Source organism: Vicugna pacos, unplaced genomic scaffold, assembly GCF_048564905.1.
Source record: "Vicugna pacos unplaced genomic scaffold, VicPac4 scaffold_19, whole genome shotgun sequence".
Lineage (NCBI taxonomy): Eukaryota > Metazoa > Chordata > Mammalia > Artiodactyla > Camelidae > Vicugna > Vicugna pacos.
In genome coordinates this window covers 29,793,616-29,807,888 of record NW_027328740.1, presented here as the reverse complement: position 1 = coordinate 29,807,888, position 14,273 = coordinate 29,793,616, and the positions used below count along the sequence as shown (strand labels likewise).

The window sequence follows — 14,273 nt, the reverse complement described above, 5'->3', positions numbered from 1 at the left end:
TCTGGAGGCATTAATTAAGAAGAAAATAATAACTTGTCTCCTGTACCTACCTCCAATTACTGTCTTGAGTGATTAGTCCTTGGGCTATGAAAAGAGCTTGTTTGTGGTGAAGAGTATGTACCATAATGAAATAGTTTGAAAATCATGAGAGTTCTGTTGTTTCAGGAAAGTAAATTTTGCTTAAAGTCAACAGGTATTTTTCACTCACTAAATACTAAAATGCATCCTGTGGCATGTGCTGTGCTTACTGTGCTGGTATCCAAGTTAGACAAGGAGAGGTTGAGAGACAGAAAACATCTGGAGGAGGTGGTATCTGTGCTGAGACCGGGATAGTCTAAGTAGGTAAAAGGAGAACAACCAAAGTCCAAGGATGAGCTGGAGTAAAAGTATTGAGGTTGGAACTAACACTGTTGACAAGCATTTCCTTTAATGTACCTCCAGATACAGTGAAACATAAAGATATGCTAAGGTAGTCAGTTGCCAGATTTATAAAGAAATGACTAAACTATGTTGAGTTTGTGGGCTTACATTTGGAAAGGCATTAACTGCCACCCTGAGGATGCAAGTTTGTCTTTGGCTGGAATATAAAAGCAACATAAATTATTGACTAGAAAATGTAGTGTAGACTCTTGAGTGCAGGAAATGAAAGCACCAATTGGAATGCTTTGAGAACAGCACAAAGAAGACCATAGATAAAATTACTTCTTTAATTCTACCACATGCTGTATGTGCCATCTAAGACTACATAATATGACCTTTTTGATTCCAGGGATGACATAATAGACCACGATCCCTGGGCCGGTTCCAGCATTTATGTACTGTCCAACCTATCCAAACTTAACACATTTCATACTTTCCAGGTTGAACCAGAAACCAATTAGTAATTTTCCCTCTCTCCATGTTTTATTCTTTTTCCAAATTTTTCCATTTTTTCTTCCTCCTTACAAGAAATTACTTAAATTTACTCCCATAGTGTTCAATAAAAAGATCATAACAATCAAATATCTACTTTTCTCTTTTAATGGTATCTTAGCCTCTCATTTAACTCTTTACTATATTTTAAAAAAATAAGGAAAATACAGGTACGCATCTATGTTTATTGTTCAAATAAGAAAATTGCAGTTATTTGTCAACATATGCCAACATCAATTTCAATCTTTGTTATCCTGTATAATCTGGTAGTCCTCTGGTAGATCAGTTGTAATTAGGATGACATTCATAAACTGAAGATGTCTGATGAGTTGGCTTTGAAAGAGATGTAGCTGATGTACCAGCTATCACTGGCACTGGAAAGCGTGGGTTGATCCCTGGTTGAAGTTTAGGAAAACGAATTTCATTGGCAGATATGTTGTGATATCTATTTGGAAAAGTAGAAGGCTCCAACATCAGTCCAAATTAATTGCTCTGTATGGGACAGAAGATGCTGTACTGAGAAGTACAAGTTGTAGTTGAAATGGAGTTCACCACACGGCCATTTGTTTCAATGTAGCTGCTTTGAGAGTGCCTGTGGACAGTGGTCAACTGATTTAAAATAACTCGTTGATCCACTGCAATTTTTTCTGATGGTCTAACTGACATTGATGACAGAGGAGAAAAATCACTTCTGATCGGGGTAGTTGTACCACCAATTATGTGGCTAGTAGAGGGCTTTCTTATTAGATACATGTTTAAAATTGCAGAAGGTAAAAATGCACTTTCTCTATTAGTGTCAGCCACAAAAACAGAATTATGATTATCCATATTGCCCCCTGCATTAAAGTGCTTCTTGTTGAAATCTTCAGCAAATGAAGACACCAGAGAAGAATTTTTAATCCCAACTCTTCTATTTATTCTCACTAAAAGCTGGGGAAAGCCTCGTTTAAAATTTGGATTATGATAGAAATGCAGCTACAACAAAATGATAAACATTTTAGTAATATTTTAAACCATAATACAAGACTACAATAATCCTAACCTATAAAACCTCAGATTCTCAGTTTACTATGCAAGATAATATCATCAAAATATGAACATTGCTGACGACATTTTGAAGTTCCTTATTTGGAAACTACACATTTAAATAGTATACTGATCAAATTTAAGAAGTTAACAATTGCTTTAATGGTGAATGGCACTTTTTAAAAGCAGCCTTAATACCTTTATTTAGATTTCTGGAAAGACTCATTGTTGCAAGCATAGGTTCTCATCATCTAGACTACTTAAGGCACTGTCCTCATTTTTTAGAAAAAATAAATTATTTTAGTCTTAGTAGATTTATAAAATTTTGAAAATCTAGCTTTACATTTATATTACCATTGACTGATGTGCAAAATAAAATTTTATATGTAAGTTACCAAGTGGTAACTAAAATTTCTGAATACCTTTCTTAAAACAGAGACTTCTTTTTCTTCTGTCAGAAAGTCAGATAGACAAGCAGACCTTTGAAAATTCTGCCACACTTTCCTAAACCCATGAAGGTTAAGCTGACTAAGTAAACTTTCCATTCTTCCAGTTTCAAATATTCTGAAAGGGGCCTATCTTTCCAAATCTTCCTTCTTAAAGACATCTTCATCAATCACTATGAAAGATTCATTATCATCCCAACAGATGGATTTCAATTGGTCACTCCCAGCCATTTTCCAGAGATTTCTTGGAAATGTCAGAGAACGAAAATCATTATATTCACCTGGTTCAGAAACACAATGTGTGTAACATGGTGTTTTTATCAAGGATTCTTCAGACAAAGTCTGAAAAGCATTTTCTTCAATCATAGACCTCACGTCCAAGTCCTCAGAGAATGTTTGATCACACAATAGAGATCTACCGGAGTTTCCTAAACCAGTTGGTCCATCTTTATGAGACACATCTTGAATTTTTGAAGAAATATGTGCCATCTCAAATAACTTTTTCTACAGCTACTTTTCTAATCTGCATGATTTTGAGCACTGCAGCTTCAAATTGTGCTTTTGCAGTCCTGCACAGATAAACTGCTAGGCCTTCACAATGGTTCTCAACTTGAGTAGCTGTGACATCACAAAACGACTGGTCTCCCAGCAACTCAAGTGTAACTTCCAGTCAGTGATTATTTCTCATTCATCCAGTTAAAATGAAATATATAGTACATTTATTTTTACAGTGTGATCTCCAAAAATTTTCCCAACAAAATCTTTTAAAATAATTTAATTTTGGGGTCTATGAAATTAAACCAATCTCCATTCTTTTGTACAGAAATTTATACCACATGTTTGAACAGAGTATAAATAATGAACAAAAAATATAAAATAAATTTAAAGTTTTGGAATTTAAAGTTAAATTTGTGTAAAACCTGTACAGAATATGTATACCTATTTCAATATCATTTGTAATTAAAGTGAAACATAATTTGATTTGGAAATGGAAGTAAGTATTTTTCTGTGTACTTTATAATAAGTAGCTCTATATTCAGAACATGAGCAGAATAAATATCAGTTTATTTGTTTTGTATATAAATAAATGGTAAATAATTAGATAAAAATAATGAATCAAATGTAAGAAATCCCAAGGGGCGGAAATTTTGTTTCAAATTGTAATTCAGTTCTATAAGTAAAACAAATGTAATTTTATATTCTACTCTAAAATTACAAAACAGAAAATCTTATTGTATATTTACAAATATGTATTTTTGCTATTCTTTCACTCAAAGGGTTTTCAGTCCCTAGAAGGAATAAATTTTCTTGTCATCTTTATAATCCATACTCTTGTGGCTTTTGTTTAGTATTCCAAAATGATGTTCATAAATACACTTATGCACAAGATCCAGGGTTCAATAAGCAGTGCCTCCATTAAGGGGCAAACAAACAAACAATCAACAAACTAAGAAATAACTTTATATGTGTGTTGGGGTGGAAAAGACCAGGTAATGCATTTTAGGAAGTAATATGTATCTCAGTCCTGAAACAGTTTATATTGTTAGTAAAATACGGCATTTTAAGGCAAGTGTTTTGTTCACTAATTGTAAATAATAGTTACGTTGTGTATCAGTAAACCGTAGAAGATCCAGTTCTACCAAAAGTTATATTCTTTATTTAGAAATAAATTCCATTAAACATAAGCCAAATTCAAAATGAGGGAAAAAAATTTTAAATAAATAAATGTACACTCAATTTACAATGTAAATTTTTCTTTCATTATGTGTACATTCTATTCTAACTAAACATTAGCAACCAGAATTAATTGCATATTATAAGTACTGTAAACTATAGTTTAGCTGGGTTTAGTCCTAATTCATAAATATTACTTATCAAATGCAAATCAATATATGTGATACAATCCCTTAAAAAGCAGAGAATTCAAAAACAACTTTCTCAAAATAGTAGGAAAATTATTCACAGATCTGATCTTTACTTTTTTATAAAAATATTCTTAACAAATTCACTTTAAATAGAATGTTACTAAACATAATAAAAGCCATATATGAAAAATCCATGACTAACATCAACTTCAATGTTAACATACAGGAAGGTTTTTCCCTGGTCGGTCCATTAATAAGAAAATGTAGCTCATTCTCACAAGTACTAAATTACACTACTTGAAGTCCTAGCCAGAACAACTAGTCAAGAAAAATTATAAAAGGCATTCAACTTGTAAAAAAGCAGTAAAATTTTTACAGATGACATAATTAGGCATAGACAGAAAACCATAGACTCCTCCAGTGGCTGTTTCAAATAATGAACAAACTTAGTATACTGGCAGAATACAAAATCAATATGCAAATATCTGTTGCATTTTTATATAGTAACAACAAATTATCAGAAAGTGATGTTAGGAAAAATATTGTGTGTATATTTATACCACAAGGAATAAACTAGGAATACATTTGCTAAGTGAAATAAAAGGACTAAATATAGACCTATAAATTGCAGGTGCAAGAAATATAAGTAAACAAAATAAATAGAAAGATATTCGCTGCTTATGGATTGTATACAATTTGAGGAACTATTCTAATCTATCATTTACATGTTCAGTCTCCCCTGCATTACTTATTGAATAGATGTCTATTCTTCATTTTATACTCTTGCTTCCTTTTTCATGGGTTAATTGATCATAGGTGTGAGGGATTATATCTGGTTGCTCTATCCTCTTCTATTGATTGGTGTCTGTTTTTGAGCCAGTATCATGTTATTTAAATTACTAAAACTTTGTTGGACTGTTTAACATCAGAGAACTAGTCACTATTAGATTTAATACACTTTTTCAAGATTATCTTGGCAACTCATGATCTATGTGGTTACATATAAATTCTGAAATTATCTGTTCTATTTAATGGAAAAATCTCATGGGTACTTTTACATGAATCACACTAAATTAGATTGCTTTGTGTAGTATGGTTGTTTCAACCACATTGTTTCACATCATTAACATAAGAGATCTTTTCATTTCTTTGGATCAGTTTTAATTTCCTTCATCAATATTTTCTATTTTTTAATGTATACATTTTCCCCTTACTTCTTAAATTCATTTTTATATATTCTATTCATATATATATAATTATATATATTATATTTGGAAACACATTTCTTACACAAATACAACAGGCAGAAGGCAGTGGCAAGACGTATTCAAAATCCTGAATGAAAGAAACCTGTAATCTAAGATAATTTATCAAGCAAGGATATCCTTTAGATTAGAAGGAGAGATAAATAACTTCCACAAAAGCAAATACTAAAAGAATTTAGCAACAACAAAAAAATAATGTAATATTTACTCTGAAACAAAAAGCAGGATGCTGTGGAAAGGAGAAAGGCATAATTAGACTGGCAATATCTACAATGTATTACAATAGAATAAACATGATGTTGTAAAACAGGACATCAAAATTTTTATGGGTCAGAGAGTGAAACAGAACAATACAGAGAATTTTCTTCTTGTTTCTGTTCTCTATAGGAGGGGTTAGAATTTCTATTCCTATCAGTTAAAATAAAAAGATATAGTAATATGTCAATATACATACAAAACAGAGTAACCATAATTCAAAATCTTACAATGAAGTCACAAAGCCAAAAAGAAACCAAGATAATAACAGAAAACTTATCAAGCCACAAAAAGAAAAAGAAATGAACAAAAAGGAAATATCAAATCAACTGGGAAATGAAGTTCAAAATGTAAATAAACACCAGTCTATCAATAATTATCACAATTATTAATGGACTTAGCACTTCAATCAAAAGATATATATTGTCAGATGGGATAATATAACACACTCTACATTATGATGCAGAGAAGAGACTCACTTTAGTAAAAGGAACACAGATTAATTGAAATTCAGAAGATGGAAAAGTATATTCCATGCAAAGGGACATGACAAGAAAGCAGGACTAGCAGTACTGACTTCACACAAAATAGACTTTAAAACAAAGGCCACAGAGAAAGATAGACAAGGACATGACACAATGATTAAAGGAGCAATAAAATATGAAGTTATTAAACTCATTAAGATATATGCACTCAAAATAGGAGCACCTAAATACATAAACAAATACTAATAGATAAAAGGGAGAAATGGATAGGAACACAATCACAGTCGGAGAATATAACTCCCCATTACCATCAATAGACTTGTCTTTCAGACAGAAAATTAATAAGGAAACCAAGATACAAAAATATATGATAAAATAATTGGAGTTCGTTGATATTTTCAAAACAGAACTCCTCCCCAAAGAGAATATACATTCTTTTCCAGTTCAGATGGAATATTTTCTAGGAAAGATTATGTACACAGGCACAGAAGAAGCTTCAACAAATTTAAGAAGATAAAAATTATTTCAAGCAACTATTCTGAGTATAATAGCATGAAACTAGAAATCCTTCACAGATAAAAAGGGAGAAAAAATTACAGCATATAAATTAAACACCATGGTACTATAACAAGTCGGGGAGATGAAGAAGTAAAAGAAGAAATTAAAAAATATCTTGAGAAATATGTCAAAACACTACACAAAGTCTATGGAATACAGTAAAAGAATGCTTAAGAAGGAAGTTCATAGTGACAAGGCCCTCCTCAATGTAGAAAATCAATTTCAAATAAATGATCTAACATTCTATGTAAACTAATCATGAAAAGAAGAGCAAAGAAAACCAAAAGTCAGCAGAAAGAGAGAAATTAGAAAGATCAAAGAAGAAAGAATTGAAATACACATTAAAAAAAAGAAAAAATCAATCAAACTATTTTTTGAAATAGTAAACATAATTGACAAAACTCTGATCAGTCTCAACAACAAGAAAATGGAGAAAACACAAATAACATAAGAAATGAAAATGGAGAAACTAAAAAGAGCAAAACAATTTTGCATAGTATCATAACTGAATACCATCAACAACTGTATGGAAACAAAGTGGATAACAAGGAAGAAATGGACAAGATTTTGGAAACATTCAGCCCAACAGTATTACATCAAGAGCAAATTAAACATTTGAAGATACAGATTACGAGAAATGGAATAGAAGTATTAATAAAATAAAAAAATTCTGCAAACAAAAATTCAGACCCAAATAGCTTCATTGGGGAATTTGACCAAACATACAAAGAAAAATCCATACCAGTCCTCCTCAAACTCATCCAAAAGATTGATATGGAGAGAGTACACCCAACCTCACACCGTGAGGCCAACATCAACCTGATACCAAAACCAGACAAAGACACTACCCCAAGAGAAACCTACAGGCCAATATCATTGATAAACATAGATGTAAATTCCCTTAAGATAGTATTAACAAACAGAATCCAACAACATGTAAAAAGATCATACACCATGGTCAAGTTAGGTTCATCCCAGGAACACAAGGGTGGTTAAACTTATGCAAATCAATCAATAAATTGTGATAAACCATATCAATAACAGAGAGGACAAAAAACCACATGATCACCTCAGTAGATGCAGAGAAAGCATTTGATAAAAATTAACACCTATTTGCAATAAAATTCTTATCACAGTGTGCATAGAGGGACCATATCTCAACATAATGAAAGCTATTTATGACAAACATATAGCCAGCAAAATACTCAATGGTGAAAAACTGAAACACTTCTCACAAAAACCTGAGACAAGACAAGGTTGCCCATTCTCACAATTTCAATTCAATATAGTCTTGAAATTCCTAGTCACAGCAATCAGGCTAGGAACAGAAATAAAAGGATACAGACTGGAAAAGAAGAGGTAAAGTTGTCATGATAGGCAGACATGACACCATATGGAGAAAACTGTAAAAGCTTCACAAAAAAAACTTAGGCTAAAAATAGAACTGGGCAAGGTACTCAGAGTAATGTACAAAAAACCAATTGCATTTCTGCGGGGGGCCACTCATGACCTGAGGGCTGCCGAGCACAGAAACTGGGCCTAAACTCCCAGAGTGCGGGGCGTCAGGCTCTCAGGTGCCATTGAGTTCTTAAGAACAGGGGCTTCTGGAAAGAGAGATACAAGTCACACAAGTTAGTGATCTTAGTAACAATCACCTGAGTTACTAATACACAAGTCACACAAGTTAGTGATCTTAGTAACAATCACCTGAGTTACCAATACACAAGTCACGATGTTAGCCTAGAGGAACAATAACCGTAATTAATGATGTTGGCTCTTGGGGAACGGTTAGTCTTGATTGATGAGAACTATAAACAATAATGATGCATGTAACAATACACAAGTTAGTGATTTTAGTACACATTGTTAATAGATCATAAAAACAATACCATTGCCTACGATACCGTTGCCTATGGTTAATAGATCATAAAAACAATACCGTTGCCTATGATACCGTTGCCTATGGGTTAAAAGCATATAAATTAACTGCTGGAAATAAACTCGAGGTCCACTCTTGACCTAGCATCTTGCGGGCTAGAGTGAGACCCTCTCAGCCCCACCTTTTAGTCTTGTCTTTAGTCTTGTCTTTCTTTTCTCAGTCCTGCAGCACAGGTTTCTGGACCTGATCGATTGTCGGCTGGCTCCGACACATTTCTTTACACTACCTTTGAATCAACAGGAAAACAAATTATAGAGACAACCACTTTTATAACTGCACCCAAAACTATAAAATGCTTAAGAATAAATCTGACCATGTAGGTGAATGAATTATACATGGAGAACTAGAAAACTTTGATTGAGGAAATCAAAAAAGAATTGAAAAGATACCCAATGATCTCATAATGGAAGAAACAAAATGGTTAAAATGGTCATACATCCAAAGGCAATCCCCAGACTTAATGGGATTTCCTATCAAATTATGCAAAACTTTTCTTTTTGGGACTGTAACAAATGATCCTAAGATTTACATAGGGTCATAAAAGATCCATAATTTCCAAAGAAATATTAAAGAAAAAGAAAGAGGCTGGAGGAATAAACCACCAGGTCTCCATACACTATTGTAAAGCTACAATAATCAAAATGACATGATATTGGTACAGAAACAGGCATATGGACCAATGGAACAGAATAGAGAGCCTAGGAATAAATCTAAATGCCTATGTTGAACTAATCTTTGACAGAGTAGCCAAGAATATGACAGAGAAAAGACCATCTCTTCACCAACAGGTGTTGGGAAAACAGGATATCAGCATCAGAGTAATGGAGCTAGAAAAATCATTCACTCCATACACAAGAATAAACTCAAAATGGCTTGAAGACTACAAGGTAAGGCAAGACACAGTAAATCTCCTAGGAGAAAATATAGGAAAAACACTCTGACATAAATTTCAGCAACGATCTCCTAGAATAGACTACCCAGGTAAGGGATATAAGAGCAAAATTAATAAATGGGACCTAATTAAACTTATAAGCTTTTGCACAGCAAGTGGAACCACAAACAAAGCAAAAAGACAACCTAGAGTTTTAAAGAAAATATTTTGAATTGATGCAACTGACAAAGGCTAAGTTTCCAAAATATAAAGAGTTCATACAACCTAATAATAATAATATATAAAAAAACAAGAAACACAATATGAAAATGGGCAGAAGAACTAAACAATCAATTCTCAAATAGAGACATACAAATGCCACACAGATATATGAAAAAAATTGCTCACTATCACTATCAGAGAAGGACAATTCAAAACTCTAATGAAGTATCACTTCCCAATAGTCACAATGGCCATCATTCAAAAGTCCACAAACAATAAATGCTGGGGAAGCTGTGGAGAAAGTTATCCCTCCTACACTGATGGTAGGAATGTAGTTTGGTGCAGTCACTGTGGAAAACATGATGGGGATACTTCTAAAGTATAAAAATAAACTTAACAAATGATCCAGCAATCCCACTTCTGGGTATATATCAAAGGGAACCTTATTTCAAAAAGAAACCTGCACCCCAATGTTCTTAGCAGTGCTATATACAACAGCCACGACATGGAAGCAACCTAATTGTCCAACAACAGATAACAGTATACAGAAGTTATGCTGTATTTACACAATGGAATAATATTCTGCAATAAAAAATGATAAAACAATGACATTTGCAGCAAAATGGATGCTCCAATAAGTGTCATTGTAATTGAAGATAGCCAGAAACAGAAAGAAAAATAACACATGACATGATATATGTAGAACTTAAAAAAAAAATTTGGATGTGAACACTATGATTTCATCTACAAAACTGAAACACACTTGCAGATTTACTTAATAATCTTATGTTTACTGCAGAAAGTGACTGGTAGAGGATATATTTGGGAGCTGTATATTTATAAATTTTATCCACTATATACAAAAATAGATGTTTTCAAAATTTCTTTTGTATGACACAGGGCAGTAAGTTAAATATCGTGAAGTAACGTTTAAGAGGCACAGAAATATATGCTTGTACGGGGACACTGTGCAATACACCACAGATTGACACATTGTTAATGGCATAATTCAATGATAAATAAATGAATAAATATGTAAATAAAGAAATAAATAAGTAAATAAATAATATTTAATAATAAAAGAAATACAAAGATTCACACTACATAACTTTACACATCAAAAATCTAGGAGAAAACATAAAGAATAAAGAAGAAATTTGAATGAATGGGAGCAAAGAAAATAACAAGAGAAACAATTGAAAAGATAAAAAAATTATACCTAAGTCTGTTTCATTTCAACATAAAGTGGACAAATGTTTTGATTGGCTAAGAAAATAAAGACTCAAATATAATTAGAAATAAAAGAGAAGATATTACTCCTGATGTTGTAGAGGTGCATAGCATCATAAAAGATTACCACTAGCCAACGATTTGAATGACCTAGAACAAAAGACAGATCCCCAGAAACATATGTCTTCCAACACTGAATCAAGAAGAAATTAGAAAGTTAAATACATCAAAAGTGTGTATGAGTAAATCAGTAATCCAAACCTCCCAAACTAGAAAAAGTTTACAAGATGACTTTACTGGTGAATTCTGCCATACATTTGTAGACAATTTTTCACCAATTCTTCCCCAAAACTTTCAAGAATTTGAAGGGGGTGAAAGATTCCAAAGTTGTTTAATGATGCTATCTTTATTTGCATAAAAAAGGACATTAGATGCAAAATATAGAACATTATCCCTGATGAACCTATGTGCCAAAATCTCAACATAACACAAGGAAAATGAATTCAACAACACATTTAATGTATCATACACATACATATGTAAAGGGATTTATCCCTGGGTTTAAAGATAAGTCAAAATATTCAAATCAATAAAAGTGACCTGCCACACTAATAGAATGAGAAATAAAACACACATAATCATCTCAATAGGTGCAGAAAGAGCATTATATATAATGCAACATCCATTTAAGAAACTCTCAACAAATTAAATTTACCCTGTCAGTGGCACGATATCATATATACACAAACACTGTGTGGACAGAAGCGAAGCAGTTCACTGTTTAGTGATTCTTAGAAAAAGGGTTTATATAGGACATGCACAGTGCCTCACATATCATCTAAGTTATAACAATGTTAATAATCTTAAACTATTTATGTCCCCATGCTCCTGCAGTAAGCACAGGATGTTAAATGATCAAGGATTGTTTTAAAGTTCATCACGGAACTTCATTAAGTAGATCATTTCTTATTCAGATGGCTGTGCCTGTCTTAGGTAGCCCTCCTCTGAGGATCTTACCCAGAATAGGATATCCAGCCAATCATACTTGATATATTGAGAAGACCATTTGCTACCCAGACTTTATATGTGACATTCCTCACACCTTGTTTATCAGTTCAGCCCATGGGCTTATTCTCTAGTGCAGACAGGGGCCTACAAACCAAACATCCCTTGACAGAAAACTGATGAAGAAAATTTTATGTATATATGCAGTGTAATCAATACTTTGCATTCCTATCAACAGTGTCCATGGTGTTCCTTTTTCTCCACAATCTCACCAACATCTATATATTTTCTTTTTGATGAGAGCCTTCTGACAAGTGTGAGGTCTTGTCTCATTTTTGGTTTATGACTTTCCTAATAATTTATAACTCTGAACATATTTTCATGTGTCATTTAGTCAACTGTATGTTTTCTACAAAAAATTGATTCAGATCTATCTATCCAGTTCTTGCGTATATTTTTTTAATTGGATTGTTTGGTCATTTTTGTTGTGGTGGTGTATGATTTTGCCATGTAGTTGCATATTAACACTTGATTGGAAAATATCACTTCTCCCATTGTGTTGGTTGACTTTTCATTGTATTTTTCATTTCTTCTGCAGTGTAAATCTGTTTAGAGTGATACAATCATATTTTGTTAGTTTTGCTTCTGCTTCCCTTGCCAGAGGAGACATATGTAGAATCAAATTAAGTCCAATGTCAGAGTGTACTTCTTATATTTTACACAAGGATTCTTTGTTTTCAGGTTTTATGTTTTATATGCCCAGGAGTGGGATTGCTGTGTCATATGATAGGGCTATCTTTATTATTTAAAGGAACTTCCATACTGTTTCCAAAGTGGTTGCACCTATTTTTATCCCACCAACAGCATTGGAGAGTCCCTTTTTCTCCACAACCTCCCGAGTACTTATTATTTGTAGACATTTGGATGACAGCCCTTCTCACTAGTGTGAGTTAAAACATTATTATATTTTTGTCTTGCCTTTTTATAATGATTAGCTATGTGAGCAAGTATTTATGCTCCTGTTTGTCGTCTGTGCGTCTTCTTGAGGGAATTGTCTTTTGCTCATTTTCTGGCTGTGTTGCCGTAGATTTTTGAAATGGAGTTTTATGAATGATGTGTGTATTTTAGAAATTAGCCTCTTATTGATTGCACTGTTTCCAAATGTTTTCTCCAATTTGGAATTTTATCTTTTCATTCTGTTTATTTTGGTGTAGAGAAGCTTTTAACTTTAATTTGGATCTGTTTGATTATTTTGCTTTTTTTTGTTTTCAGCTTGGTAGTGTGACATAAGAAAATTTCGCTACAATTTATGTCTTGTTTTGCCTATGTTAGTTTCCAGGACATTTATTGTGTCATGCATTAGATTCAGATACTTAAAGCATTTTTAGTTTATATTTGTACAGTGTGAGGGAGTGTTCTAATTTCATTGATTTACATGTAGCTGTCTATCTTTCTCAACATCACTTGCTGAAGACTGTCTTTCGGCATTGTATATTTTTGGTTCCTTTGTCATAGTTTAGTTGACCATAGGTGTGATGTTTTATTTCTGCCTCTGTGTTCGTTTCCAGTGATATAGATGTTTGCTTGTTTTCCAGCATTGTGCTGTTTCGATTACTGTTTCTGTAATATAGTCTGAGATCTGGGAGGGATATGGGTTATGCCTCCAACTTTGTTCTTTTTCCTCATTGTTTCTTTTGCAGTTCTGGTTCTTTTGCTGTTCCATACAAATCTTAGGACAGATTTAAGCTCTGTGGAAAATAACTTGTAGGTCGATCTGAATCACTTTATATCTGTAGACATCTTTTGTAGTATGTATATTTTAATATTAATTCCTCTAAACTAAGACCTTGAGATTCCTTTCCATTTCTTTGCATCATCTTCAAATTTATTTATCAGTGTCCTATTCATTTTATTATTTTGGATTTTTCATAGGTTTTTCATTTGATCTGATTTCATATGGAATTATTAAAATTATGGGATATTTCACTGTTAGTGTAAAGAAATGTGACAGTATTTGTATATTAATCATGAATCATCCTACTTTGCTAAAGGTCTTTATTAGTTTTAATTGTTATGGTGTGGAGAATCTTTAGGGTTCTCTATATAGATTATCATGTCATCTAAAATAATAACAGTTTTACTTCATTCAATCTAACTTGAATAACTTTTTTTCTTGTCCGATTACTGTTGGTAG

At 32.6% G+C, this 14,273-nt stretch overlaps 1 long non-coding RNA gene across 1 annotated transcript; it reads right to left on the bottom strand.

Moving 5' to 3' along the window:
- Positions 1-1,811: 1,811 nt before the first annotated feature.
- On the bottom strand, positions 1,812-2,938 carry LOC140693052 (uncharacterized). The gene is made up of 2 exons (XR_012068701.1): positions 2,666-2,938; positions 1,812-1,887 (listed from the first exon to the last, which is right to left on the bottom strand). It is a non-coding gene; the product is annotated as an uncharacterized lncRNA (long non-coding RNA).
- Between the last annotated feature and the right edge of the window lie 11,335 nt (positions 2,939-14,273).